This window comes from Equus quagga, chromosome 4 (assembly GCF_021613505.1).
Source record: "Equus quagga isolate Etosha38 chromosome 4, UCLA_HA_Equagga_1.0, whole genome shotgun sequence".
NCBI classification, from domain to species: domain Eukaryota; kingdom Metazoa; phylum Chordata; class Mammalia; order Perissodactyla; family Equidae; genus Equus; species Equus quagga.
In genome coordinates, this window is record NC_060270.1 from 11071066 (window position 1) to 11084811 (window position 13746).

Sequence of the window (13746 nt, forward strand, 5' to 3'; positions counted from 1 at the left end):
TTGTAGAAAAAATAAAAAATGCAGAAAAGTATAAATTAAAAAATTAGGGGCCAGTCCAGTGGCCAAGTGATTAAGTTTATGTGCTCTGCTTTGGTGGCCCAGGGTTTCGCCAGTTCGAATCCTGGGCATGGAGATGGCACCACTCGTCAGGCCATCCTGAGGCAGCATCCCACAGGCCACAACTAGAAGGACCCACAGCTAAAATATACAACTATGTACTGGGGGGATATGGGGAGAAAAAAGCAGGAAAAAAAATTAAACCTTCTTTAGTTAATGTGGGAAGAATTTTTTAAAAGAACTTTGACTAAATGATAAAGCAGCTTTTAGCTTTTAACTGATTTGATTAAATTATGGACAGTCCTCTGATTAAATTCTATACTGTAGGAATGATTCATAACTCTCTCTCTACGCCATTGTTTTTACCAGGTTGTTTATTTGAAAAATCATACTGCTGTTTTCTCTTGCATAAATGTCAATCTCTGTTGAGAAATGCCATTAGATGCTTTTCTATAAATCATAGTTTAGAACGGTTTCTTCTTTTGAAAAAGACTGCCATTAAATATTACTGTCTTGGTAATACAAGTAACAGACTGTGATAATTCTGGAAAGTAAATATTTCAGAAGAGCCTTGTGTAAATAAGGACAACAATATTTACCACTTGAAATCATTATGCTGTACGCCTTAAACTTATACAGTGCTGTATGTCAATTATATCTCACTAAAACTGGGAAAAAAAAGATTTACACAATACATATTTACCACTTACAGAGATTAAAATGAATTAGTGAATCTGAGCAGATAGAACTATACCTAACACCTAAGATCCATCATTATTAAATACTCCACTAATCATTATTGTGAAAAATTTTATTTCAAAATAATGTGATAGACAAACGGATTTAAACCATTTTCATCTCGACAATTGACTGCATCTCACGTTTCTACATACCTTAGGAAAAAGAGACAGACACTTCCGTGACTCTAATGTGGAAGTGCTTCTTTAGCATAGGAATATGATTTTCAGTTACAGTCTACTTCTGAAATTTTCAAAGAAAGGGGGGCAAGAAAATAGAATGGGGGGAAGGCAAGGAGCAGCTCGCGTTTCCTTCACTAACTTAGAAGAGCTCCATTTGTAAAGGGTCTGGTGCAGAGCAGGTCATCAACTCTTCCTTTATAATTGGGAGCTTCCCACAAGGGCAAGAGTGCAGCCTACCAGCCCTGAAGGAAGGAAATGATCCATCGCCCCTTCTGACTCGGGGAAGGATGATCTGTTGCCAGGAGCTGGGTACCTCGGGCAGCACTGCCTGGCCAAACGCCAAGCTACGCTAAATGAAGTTGGGGGTCCTGTCCTGAAGAACTGCAGAATGGTGGGGAGACTCCAGAGACTTGCATGCCTCATGGAGTTTGGATGAAAGTGCCTTACCAGTGTACCAGCAGTCCAGCAACCTCTCCTTATGAAGAAGAAGGCTTGTGTGCCTAAGAGAGAAAGCCGTAACCTGAGAGGAAGAGTGGCATAGGAAAGAACCCGAAGACCTGTTTTTTCCCCCTGTTCACTTACAGATCTGCTGTGTGATCTGGACAAATCACTTCCTCTCTCTGAGTCTGTAGTTTCCCAGTGGGTGCAATGTGTTCCTTCCAGCACTGACACTCTGCGCTCCTCCTCATATGGGGGACCGTAAACCACAGTGCTGCTGACTCATCCTGCGAATCCCACACACATTGAGAGTTGCTGCTGGTTGCTTTCTTCAGGTCCCTTTGGAGCTACAGACTCCAAGTTTTATAGCAAAAGCAAACACATATACCACTGCCTCATTGTTTTCCTATTCCATTTTACCCACAATATTAATGTTTACCTTTTCAACTGCAGAGGTAAAACAACAACAACAAAAAGGTCATTTCCATAAAAGAATGATAAATCACTCAAAATTTGCTTTTGAAGTCTCCTTTCTGTCTTGGGGGGGTCAGCAGCCTTTGCTCTTCAAATAAGAAAGGCCCCAACGAATTGTTGCCTCGGCTCATTCCTCTGTTTGTGTGCATCGGATTTGTAAATGATGTCTCATTTAATCCTGTGCCTCAAGCTGGAAACGGGGAGAGATCTCAGAGACTTCTCCATCCCTCAACTTTCCTGTTTAATCCATCACCAAACCCACAAATAGCTCATCCACTTCTCTCCATCTCTAATAAGCCAGGCCTTGTTCAAGCAGCCATCACGTCTCACCTGAGCTACTGCACTAAATTCCTAATTGTTTCCCCATGTCCATTCTCCTGTCCCATTTCCCACTCATTCTCCCCATCAGAGAGTGGTGATCTTTCTAAAATATACACCAAATCACTTCACTCTCATGCTTAAAACTCTTCAAGCAGTCCTCCCATTGTGCTTAAGATGATGTTCAAAATCCTTACTCTGGTTTACAAGACCCTATATAAGCTCTCCAGTCTCTTCTCACACCCTTCTCCCACTTGACCACTACCTTCCCAGCACCATTTCCTCCTCAAAGCCTTCCCACGTCCCTCTATGACACGCTCACTCCCATCCTTCACCTGGCTAATGTGTGGGTCTCCGCTTGAATGTTGTTTCCTCAGACAGACCTCCCCTGTCTTCCTCTCCCCAAATAAATGATGTCCCTTTTATGATCATCACAAATCATAAGCACATGTTTCGTTGTTCACCTATTTATAACTCCTGCCCTCATAAGTTTCCATGAGGGGACGGACCACATCTGTCTTCTCCATCACGGTATCCCAGGGCCCACGACAATAGCCAGTCCACTGTGAGTGAATATTTGTTGAATGATCAGCCAAGTGAAGGCCCTTTAGTGAAAGTTCCTTTTTTTTCTGGTCACTTTGTCTCCATCTTATAAGCTATTGTCAGGAGCAACACTGCAGGTGATAATTTCTTTGTACATTTTCACCTTGTAAGAGCTCTCCCAATGAAAAGCCTTTTGGCTTTGGCCCAGGCAGGCCTTATTTGAGAGTTGCCAGCCTCTCTTCACACGCACGCTCCTTTGCTCAGGAATGCAGAAGGGTGAAGACTTTGCCAAGAGTAGGCATGTCTTCAAGACACAGAAAGTGGTGATAGCACAGAGCATGTGCTCTCTGGGGTCACTCACTACTGAGGCTTGAATCTCGGCTCTGCTGCTTTCTGGCTACCTCACTTTGGGCGAGTAACTTAGCGTCAATTTCTTCAACTTTAAAATGGGGATAACAATGAGACTTAGCTGACAGATTGCCCTGAGGATTTAAGGAGGTAACAAACGTAAAATGGCTAGTACATAGCAAGTGCTTGATAAACATTAGATTTTATTTAGTAAGATGTTTCACTCAACCCCAGAAGGAAGGTTCACACGCTAAATTCCAAGGCTGGGAAATTTCTGGCGAGGCATCTTTCTTTGTCTTCTGACTCCCTTCCCATCACACACAGTCCACCCTACACTTTGTGGTCCCAAAAGATGGCAAGCAAAACGTGACAGGCTTCAATTGCCGACCCTCTTCATTGGAAGCCACAAGCCGATGTGAAATGTACAAGCCAGCGCTATAAAACTGCTGGTGACCGTTATTTAAACTTTGAGAAGATGAATCATATTTAGGAATAACTAATAATATTTTAAAGTCAAGTCATCGTTTCCTAGAGGGCACTGGCATTTGGTGACAGCGCAGTAGGGAGCCGGTGATATTAACCTTCTAAACAGAAGCCACAGCACACCCAGTGCCAGAGTACCAAGAAAAATTTCACATTCCACTCCCACCGCCCTCCCCCACTTCTCGGCTTCAGCAATGTGGTTTTGAAACGAGAAGCACATCCCCAGTGCTCCGTGTAGGTGGTGGAGTGGGAGGAGGTGAAATGCAAGCTTTATTTTCCCGACTGCCTGTCATCCAATTCCCCGCTTTCCCCCTGACTTTCATGAGTGATGAGGTCATTCTGGCGCAGGAAAATCAAACTCCTATTTTTCAAACCCAATAAAGGCCGGCATTGTGTCTGCGTAAACAGAGGCCAGACGGGGAGGGCGGCGGGACCACGAGCGGCCCGCCCTCTGGCGGTCGCATGGGGCAGTTGTGCCCTGCGCTCCGCGGAACAGCGACAGGGAGGCGGAGAGGGTGCGTGCTAAAATGTAAGTTAAAATTAGATCAATAGTCAGCTTAGCTCTCTCAATCAATGCTTCGCAGGAAGAGCGTACAACCATCTATTTATAAGCCAAACCCGGCATTATCTTCCTCTTTCAGGACGCAAGGATCCGTTACTGCGCGCGGCAGGGGAGAGGATGCTGCGAGGAGCTGATGCATGCCACGTTCCAGGCTGGCTGGCTTGCCCCGGACTTCATCCAGCCCTCGAGGCGCGCGGAGCGGGGAGTGGCAGGATCTGCTCCTGCAGTGGGTGGCCCCCCTGCTCTCCGAAGGACTCTTTCTCTGACATGCCCCCCAAGGAGCCGCTCCCGCCCATTCCTTACCTCGATGGAATCCTTAGTCTTTAAATAGAGAGGGCCAAAAAGGCAAACACCATCATCAGGGGCCCTCCTGTAGATGCAGAGTGCACACTGGCCGCATCTAACCTTAGAGAGCTTGACTGCTATTGACAAAGGTTTCCAACCTTGCTTCCCTGAGGGACTGCATTACTCAGTCCTTGCTCAGACAATTGTTGCTGTAAATAGCAGGAGTCTCCCTCCTCCCACGTCAAGGCACGGATGGGAATGGAATTTACTGCAATCTGTCTGATTGGGTTATATTTAAGGCCTTGGTGAGATAGCTGCGTGCCCCGTCCAGCCCTTGGCCTACTGGGACATCTGGGCATTCCCACTTTCCCCAATGGGCGGAAGTCACCTCCAACATATAAAGAAATGTCCACACCCAGCATTCGTGTTAAAGTTGCCAAATTGTTTTCAGATTTTGAAAGATGCTACAGAAAAAGAGGCAAAATCTGACGCAGCACACCCTCCTCGAAAACACAAGATCAAATCATAGTTTTGGGGGGGGGGGACAAAAGCATTCTAGTCTTAGATATGTAGACAGCATATTTTAAATTACATATATATGTATGTATTTTTTCCTAATTTTTGAGTTTCTCTATTTTACAACTTTCCTTAGTAAGCAGGCACTATATTTACCATAGAAAAACTTTAGAGCCAAGGAATTTTAATATTAGCTTAAATGTACATTAGATATATTTATAGAATTAATTTATTATTGTTCAACATAAAAGGATTTTGAAATAAAGAAACTGAAACATACTTCATTTAGAAACCATCTTTCTCCCCCTCTTCAAATTCTTGTTGGCTCGCCTCCAAATCATCTCTCGCATCTGTCCTTTCTCTCATCTAGACGACTTCCAGCTTAGCGACAAGTCACCACTCATTCTCCTTCACCTGGATTACAGAAATAGCATCTTGTCTGGTCTTCCTGGATCTGCTTCCTCCTCCCTGCAGCCTGCATGCCCCACAGAACAACCAAAATGTAAATCAGATCATATCTCTCCTTTTGCTAAAGCCTTCCTTGGCTTCCGTTGTACCTCAATTAGAGCCCAAATTCTTCCCCATAACCAAGTGTGGAGTGTGATCTGGCCCCGGCCACCCTTGCTCATCCCTTCTCGCCTCATCTCACGTTCTCACGTTTTGTCATAGCAGGCCGTCACTCAGCGCCTTATTTCTGAGCCTCAAACTCCTAAACTCCGAGGGCTTGTTGCTCACTCTGTGTGAACTCTCTTTCAGAAGATCTTCTCAAAGCTGCCTTGTTCTCATCATTCCTCAGCTCAGGGACAGAGACCTTAGCTGACCACCTCTTGGCCCTCCAGAGGTCATTCTCACATTGCCCTATTTCGTTTTCAGCCCAGCCGTTAAATGAAATTGGTTTCTTTATCACTGGAGTATGAGCTGCTTTTCCCTTTTCACATTCTAGAATGTAAACCCCATGAAAACAGGCTCCTTATCTCTCTTGTTCACTACTATCTCTTTGGTTTCTAGAACCGTGCCTGGCCCATAGCTGATAGTCAATATATATTTATTGTATAAGTCCTGGATATGATTTCCTAGTATCTTTCGCCTTATGCATATTCTGACTTGAATTCTATAGTTATTTTTATACCCATCTGCTTCCTCCTCTCAAGTGTGAACTCCTTGAGACAGGATCATGCTTAGTTCATTTTATTCTCTGTGGCTTTATGGAGTCTGGCATATTATAGGTGCTTAACATATTTATTAGATTGAATCACAATACGTGAAAGGGTAATAAGCTGATACAACATGACTTTACCCCAGATCTAGCTTTCACCAAGGAAAATGCAAAAATATTGTGATATCCAAAGGGATAAATTGTTGCTTTGATCCTTATAACACCCTACACACACACACATTTATTTTCAATATTTTCAAAGAACGTTCATATCCATCATTTTGTTTGATCTTAGTACCAGCTCTGTGAGATGGGCCTTGTGATCTACACTTTACAAATGTGGGAACTGAAGCTCAGGGGCGTTAATTGACCTGCTCAAGCTTGCACGACTAACGTGAAACAGAGATAGGGCTAGAGCCTGCTAATTTCAAACACGCACAAATATGCACAGATAAAAGCATGCACACATCCATGCCCATGGTCACCAACATCCTCCCTTGTCAACCACCTTTGTGGTTTGGATCAAATAGGAGCATAAATGCAAAGTACTTTGAATGGAGTCTGGCATGTGACAGGCTCCAATAAGTGACCATGCCTTTCTCTTGCTTATGCTACAGTTGCCATAATCTACCCAGCCCAATAAGAAAGAATGCATGCATCTTCACTTTGTTCTTTTTATTACCAGACTGATCTCCAAGATCCTCCTTATCGTGAAATTTTAATACATAATGTTAATTAGATACTTTCATAGATCTGAGCAATAGTAAATGGATTTTTGCTAACTGACAACCTATTGCTCTTTTATCTCTTACTCTAATACAAACCAACGGGAAACGTTTGTGAGTACCTACCAGAACACGGCTTAGTTTAAGTTATGCAATCAGTGTCAGTGAGGAAATGGCACATAAAATGCTAAAGCTTATCAATCATAGACAAACACTAAACATAGTACCGCCAGAGGGGTCAAGTAATGTGCAAAATTAGTTTCATAATAGGCAAAATAAATCAAAAGCCCATTCTGATCATTCATTCATTCATTATTTATTGAGTGTATTTTAGTGCCAAGCACTGAAATCAGTGTGGGGAATACAGAGGCAAGCAAAACTTGATGAGTTATCTACTGATATAGTAGAAAAGACAGACTTAAACCCAAGAATCCCATAATAGAGATAAACATTGTGAAAGGGCCAAACAGGGGGAACTGACAGAGAATTCAGAGGAGAATTCTTTGAAGAAGTGATGACTGAGCTGAGCTATGTCCGGAGTTCAGGTATGACTCGATACCTCCAAGGGTTACTAAAGAAGGAAGAAGAGGAAGAAATGATCAAATAAGTTAATAATAATGGTGAATAACTTTAAAATTTTTTCATTTAATAAGTTTGTTGAGTGACTCAAGTGCCAGGTGGTTGTCTAGGTGCTGGGGTTACAGTTGTGGGCAAAGACAAAACTCCCCGCCCTCGTGCACTTACATTGTATTGGGGGAAGGCATACAATAATAAAGAATTCTAATAGAAAAGAATGTTAAATGATGGCTTCTGCTAAAGAGAAAACTAAACCAAGGAATTAAGTTAGGGCTGTGGGCTGAGGTGGGGTTGTGAGGTACAACTTCCCATAGGGGAACCCACGTGCCTTCACTGGATAATACGTTTGAGGAAGTGATGCTGATCTGAGGGGCGGGACAGGGTGGGTGAATGCCGAGGGAGAACTCTCGGGGGAGGATTGTACAAGTCAGTGACCTGAGATGGCTGCACAGCTGACTAGTTTGAGGAGATACAAGGAGACCAATGTGTTTAAAGTAAGTGGAATAGGCAAGAGGGTTAACTAGTGGATGAATTCAAGGAAGTCATGGATCTTAAGGAGCCATGGAGGTGATCATAAGGATTTTGGCTTTTACTGTACGTGCAATTGGAAGACATTGGGAGCTTTTGAACAAACGATTAACGTTATCTGACTTATATTTTAGTCGTCACCCTCGCTGCTGTGTAGAGAACACTCATTATGTCCCAGGCAATGTGCTAAGTGTCTTAACAAATAACCTCACTCTATCTTCACAATTCTGAGAGGTACCCATTTTACAGGTGAGAAAACCAAAGTATAGGGAGCTAAGTACTTACTAAAGGTCCCAAGGCTAAGAGCTGACAGAGGTGGAATTAAAGCCAAGCCGTGTGATTCCAGCACCCATGCCGTTAACCACCAGATTAGCATCTCCTAAGAGAGGCTGGGATGGCTGGTGGTGGGGATGAGAGTCACACATACCTGTCATTAACTGAGCATCTTCTAGTCACTGCCCCAGCTTTTCTCATTAATTTTCTTTCATTCTCACAAAAACCTTATCAGAAAGTTATTCTTGCCTTTCATTAGGGATAAGGGAACTGAGACTCAGAGAAGTTATGTAACTAACCTAAGTTCAAACGTATAAGCAGAAGTTAGAATTCAAACTCAGGGCACTTCCTCTCCAAAGCCCATGCCTTACTTCCTTCCGGAAAGTAGGTTAAACGTTAACATATATTTATTATAAAGAGCCTGTAATTGAGTCTTACGTTTAAAAAAAATCCAAATCCATTCTATCTTTCTTTCTTTGATTGGAGTGTTTAGTCCATTTGTTTGCATAATTACTGAAATAGTTGGTTTAATTCTCTCTATTGTTATTTTTACTACTTATCCCATCCACTCTTTTTTCAATTTTTTTTTTTTTTTTTTTTTGAGAAAGATTAGCCCTGAGCTAACTACTGTCAGTCCTCCTCTTTTTTGCTGAGGAAGCCTGGCCCTGAGCCAACATCCGTGCCCATCTTCCTCTGCTTTATATGTGGGATGTCCACCACAGCATGGTGTGCCAAACCGTGCCATGTCCACACCCGGGATCCAAACCGGCAAACCTCGGGCCACCGAGAAGTGGAACATGTGCACTTACCTGCTGCGCCACTGGGTTGGCCCCTATCCCACCCACTCTTTATTCTTTTATTCCTCCTTTACTACCTGCTTTTGAAGGATTTATATTCCAGTTTTCTCCTCTATTAGCTTTTTGTTATCCATTCTTGGTTTTCTTTTAGCTTTCACCCTAGAGAATCAACATGCTGTCCCAGCTTCTCAGTATGTACCTTAAGTTAGTATTTTGCCACTTCACAAGTCATGCAAGAGCCTTCCAACAGTTTAACCTCATTTCGATCCTCCAGGTCTTTGTGATATTATTTACAATTTTACTTCTACATTATGATATTCTCACAAATCTTTCCTTATTTTTGTTTTAAAAATGGCAATATTTTAAAACATTTATACACATATTTATTCTTTACAGTTCTCTTTATTCCTTCCCAAAGTTTAATATTTCCTTGGGCCTGAAAACTTTCTTTCAGTAAATCTTGTGGTACCATGCTCTGGAGACAAACTCTTTCAGGGTTTGTTTGTTGGAAAAATATCTTTATTTTGGTTTAACTGTTAAAGTATGTTTTCATTCAGGATAATTTCATTTGGGATAATATTTTTCTTTCAGCTCTTTAAAGATGTTGAAGCATCATCTTCTGGCTTCCATAGTTTCTATTGGAAAGTCTACTAACAGTCTTCTTGTTGTTACTTTGAAAGTAATGTGTCTTTTTTCTTTGGCTTTTTTCAGAATTTTTGTTGTCTTTAATTTTCAGCACTTTCCATATGATGTCCTAGATGTGCTTTTCATTGTTTTTGCTCTTCTTAGTGTTCCCTGTTCTTGGATCTGTGGGTTGACATCTTTGATTAGTTTGGAAAATCTCCGTTGTTATCTCTAATAACAATTACTCTTTTGCAGTCCCTTTCCCTATGGGACTTCAACATACATCCATTGGGTCTTTTGACTGTGTCCCATGTGTCTGTTATGTTTTATTCTATTGTTTTTCACTCTTTTTCCCCCACTTTTGGGCTTCAGTTTGGGCTTTTCTCTTCTGTTTTTTTTTTTTTTTCACCTGATCTTGTCTTTGAATTAAATACACTGTGCTCCACATGCTGTTAAACTCATCCAATTAATTTTTCAGTTTAGATATTGTTGTATTTTTTCAGTTCTAGAATGCCCATTTGATTTTTTTAAGCAATTCCAATTCTCTATTGAAATTTTTAATCTTTTAATCCATTTCTCCTCTATTTTCTTTAATATAATAACCTTAAATATTTTAAAATCCTTTCCTACTAATTACCATATTTGAATTATCTGTGGATATGCTTCTATTGTTTGATTTTTTTCTCCTGATTATCAATCATATCTTCCATTCTCTTCTCATGCTAGTAATTTTGAATTGTATTATAGACATTAGGTATTAAAAACACCCAAAACAAAACAAAACAAAACAAAGGGCAGAAAATGTTCAGATGAAATCTTCTGTAAGCAAGGGCTCCTCCTTGCCTTTGGTAGGCAGATAGGTAGAGACTGAGCTGGTTTGAGGTTGGTTTGCAGAGGACACTTTTGGGCTTTTGATGGGCAGCCTAGAAGCTCCCTGTCTCCTCAGCTCTAAAGCTCTGCTTTTCAGAAATTTTGAGCTTACATCTAGGACTTCCACTTCACACGGCTTCAAAGTCTGGCAAATGGTTGAAGGAGAAGAACTGTTGTGCATTCGTCGCCAACCCACATTTCAAGGGGAACTCTGCCTCCTAGCACTACAGACTCTTAGAGATTTTACTCTCTTTTCCTGGTTCAGTTCACTCAAGACTTCCCCACCACACCAGAACAGAAGGGAATGAGTCTTGCATTTTGCGCTTGTCTGTTTTCTAATCCATCATTCTGGTCCCATACTGCGAGTTCTGCTGGTTTCTCTTTTTCCCCGTAGAGTCCTCTTGCTTGGCCCCAATCCAGTCTCACTCGGTACCCATAATGGGCAATGCTCCTTGGGAAGCAAGCAGCTGGTGACTGTAAGCTCACTTAGGAATCTTAGTTCATTGAATTCTCTTTGCATCCATAGCTCTTCCGTTCTTTAAAGATGTTTATGATGTACCTGTTTTTGTCCTTCTTGCTACGATGTGGGTGTCAGCCAGCTGGGATCTTTTGCATTCTATCTGAAAGTGGAAGTCCCTCTCAGATGGTGAAAGGGTTAGAAATTTTGGAACTGGAAAGGACTTTGGCATTTACCTAGTATAGCTACCTCATTGGACATAAAGAAAACTAGAAGCTCAGAATGGCAAAGTGATTTATTCAAGGCTAAAAAACTAATAAGGTGAGAAACTAGACTGAGGAAGCCTTGACATGGGTCTCCTGATCCCAAGGCTGGTCTTCCAGAGGACAAGAAGGAGAGAAGGAGACAGAAATAAAGAGAATATACCGTGGAAAGGACTCCACCTGAAGCAAAGAGCAATTTTGGAGTCCTTGCTATAGCAGCCCAAGTGATCAGCCCTCAAGAATTCAAGGTAGAAAACCTAGCTGAGGTCTTTTAAGTCTGTCAGAAAATCTGACATTTGCTTATTTCTTTTTTTCCTACCTGGTTTGAAAACTGGATTTAAAATGGAGTGCCAGTGATGAGAGCTTCTCTGGGGAAGTTACAGATGAGGCCAGTAGGATGGTGATGTGGGAGTAGCAAAAGCTGCCATCCACAAGCCGAGAGCTGACCTCTGGCAGGGGTATTGGGAGCTGGGGGAATGTCAGGGCGTTGCAGGTGTTGTAGGCTCGTGAATTACTCTGCTCAACAGAGTAGCTGAGACAAAGAATGCGTCCATGTCCTGAAAACAAAAACTCAATGTTTCTACCCTTTTCTATGCAGGGAGAGTTTATCACTGCCAACTTTCTCCCCTCTCTCATTGTTGAGCTAGGCAGGGAGGACAAAGTGCAGGATTAGTGATGAGATGGGGCTCTGGAACAGGGGAGCAGAGCAACCCATCCCTTCCCCAGATGCCCCTCACCCTTCTGCCAACACACCAAGGTCAGCCCTCCCCTCACATACGGGTGGGAGGAACTGTTCGAATTCGCAGAAAGTCAAAATCATGACAAGATACTTTAAAATAAACCTGATTTTTATGTTTAATATTTAATATGATAGTAGTATTTTATTTAGGATTTGTGGTACTTTGTCCTATTCTTGATTGAAATGTTATATCTCTATGCAAGCCTACAAGAGGGGTTGCTAAGCAACTTAATGTAAACAAGTAAGGGGGTGGGATTCAGGATCAATGGGAAGTAGTATGGTCAAACTTCTTAGAGGAACAAACTGTATTTAAGGATATCATCACATTATTGTCCACATGCAAATGTGTGCTATTCGTAAATGAATCACATCTCTTCATTAAGGAAGGACGTCTTATTTATCATCCCTGTAGCAGTTTCAGTGACAAAGAAATCGCTGTTTCTTTCAAATTATCCAGTATTGATCATAACTAACACCTTTGAGTACTCGCTATGCACCAGGCATTTTACTAGCAAGGAATACTTTATGGAAGCGATCGCATTTATTCTTTACAGTAGTTCTATGAGGTAGGTACTACTCCTCTCTCAGCAGGTGAGGAAACTGAAATTTAGCAAGGTTAAGTAACTTGCCCAAGGACACATAATCCAAAGCCTGCTGCTAAGAATGTTGTGTTTGTCAGAACCATCTTTCAGTGGCTCCCAACTGGTGGGGCTCACCTTTGCTTTCGAATGGCGGTCAACTAATGGCTTGCTTCCTAAACAACAACTCCATTTCTTCTTTCTGTTCTACTCAGCCAGTCACCTTGGCGACCCGTCTTCTCTCTTAGTGGTGGTCAAGCTGAGTTGCCTGAAGCATGAAAAAGGGCCATGAGCAGTTTTTGGAAGCAAGACTCTCCTGGTATCTTCTCTGCCGCAGCCGTCTTGCTGGGCTCCAGCGCATGCCTTGCTAATTGCATAGCCTAAGGCTATTAACTTTAGTATTCCTTTTCTGTAAAATTGGAATAATATTCCCAACCTTGCCAGGTTGTTGGGGAAATGAAATATTGTGTGTGAGATGCTTAGATCAATGCAGACACAGGATAGCATTTGTCAAATATGAGCTCACTTCCTTTTCCTGGTCCTATCATTAATGCATCCTTATGGGATCTCTCTCTTCAAAGTGAGCACCTTATCTAGGAGATTTTTGAGCACCTTCTTGATATCCAGACTTTGCATATAACTGGGGGAAGTTTGTGAGTTGACTCATTTGAGAGCACCTTTAGACAAGCAGTTATTCTCTTCCTGCTTGATAGGTCCTCCTAATTCTAATGCTTTGGGAGTAGGCCTCCACTTTAAATACTACCTGATTTTCCCATTTGGCATTAAGATTTCCTGCCCTTGCTCCCCTCTGCCCTTGATTTAGAAACCCACGATAACGTACTCAAGAGGTAGAATTCAGGATTCCTTTGTTTCATTTGGAGTCATCTGAAGTTGAACAGCCCTCCTTGAACAGGGGGCACTTTTCTGCTGTGATAAATTTGTCTTGATGACAAACTCAAGCCACTGACCTCCAGATGGAGCTGCATGAAAGAGAGACAAAAAGGAAATGGGAAAAAACCAGCTTGGCGTAACTCAGATAGCCTGAGAAAGACACAAGGAAACACAAAGATGGAGCATGGTCCTTAGGGGATTTGCAGGGAAGAGAGTGACATGTGAACTGATTCAGCCTGTTTAATTCCACAAGAACTTGAAGAGCCTGTCAATGTGCTTGGCCAGCCCAGGGTGGGGTGCAAGAGAAATGAGACATGGTCCCCAA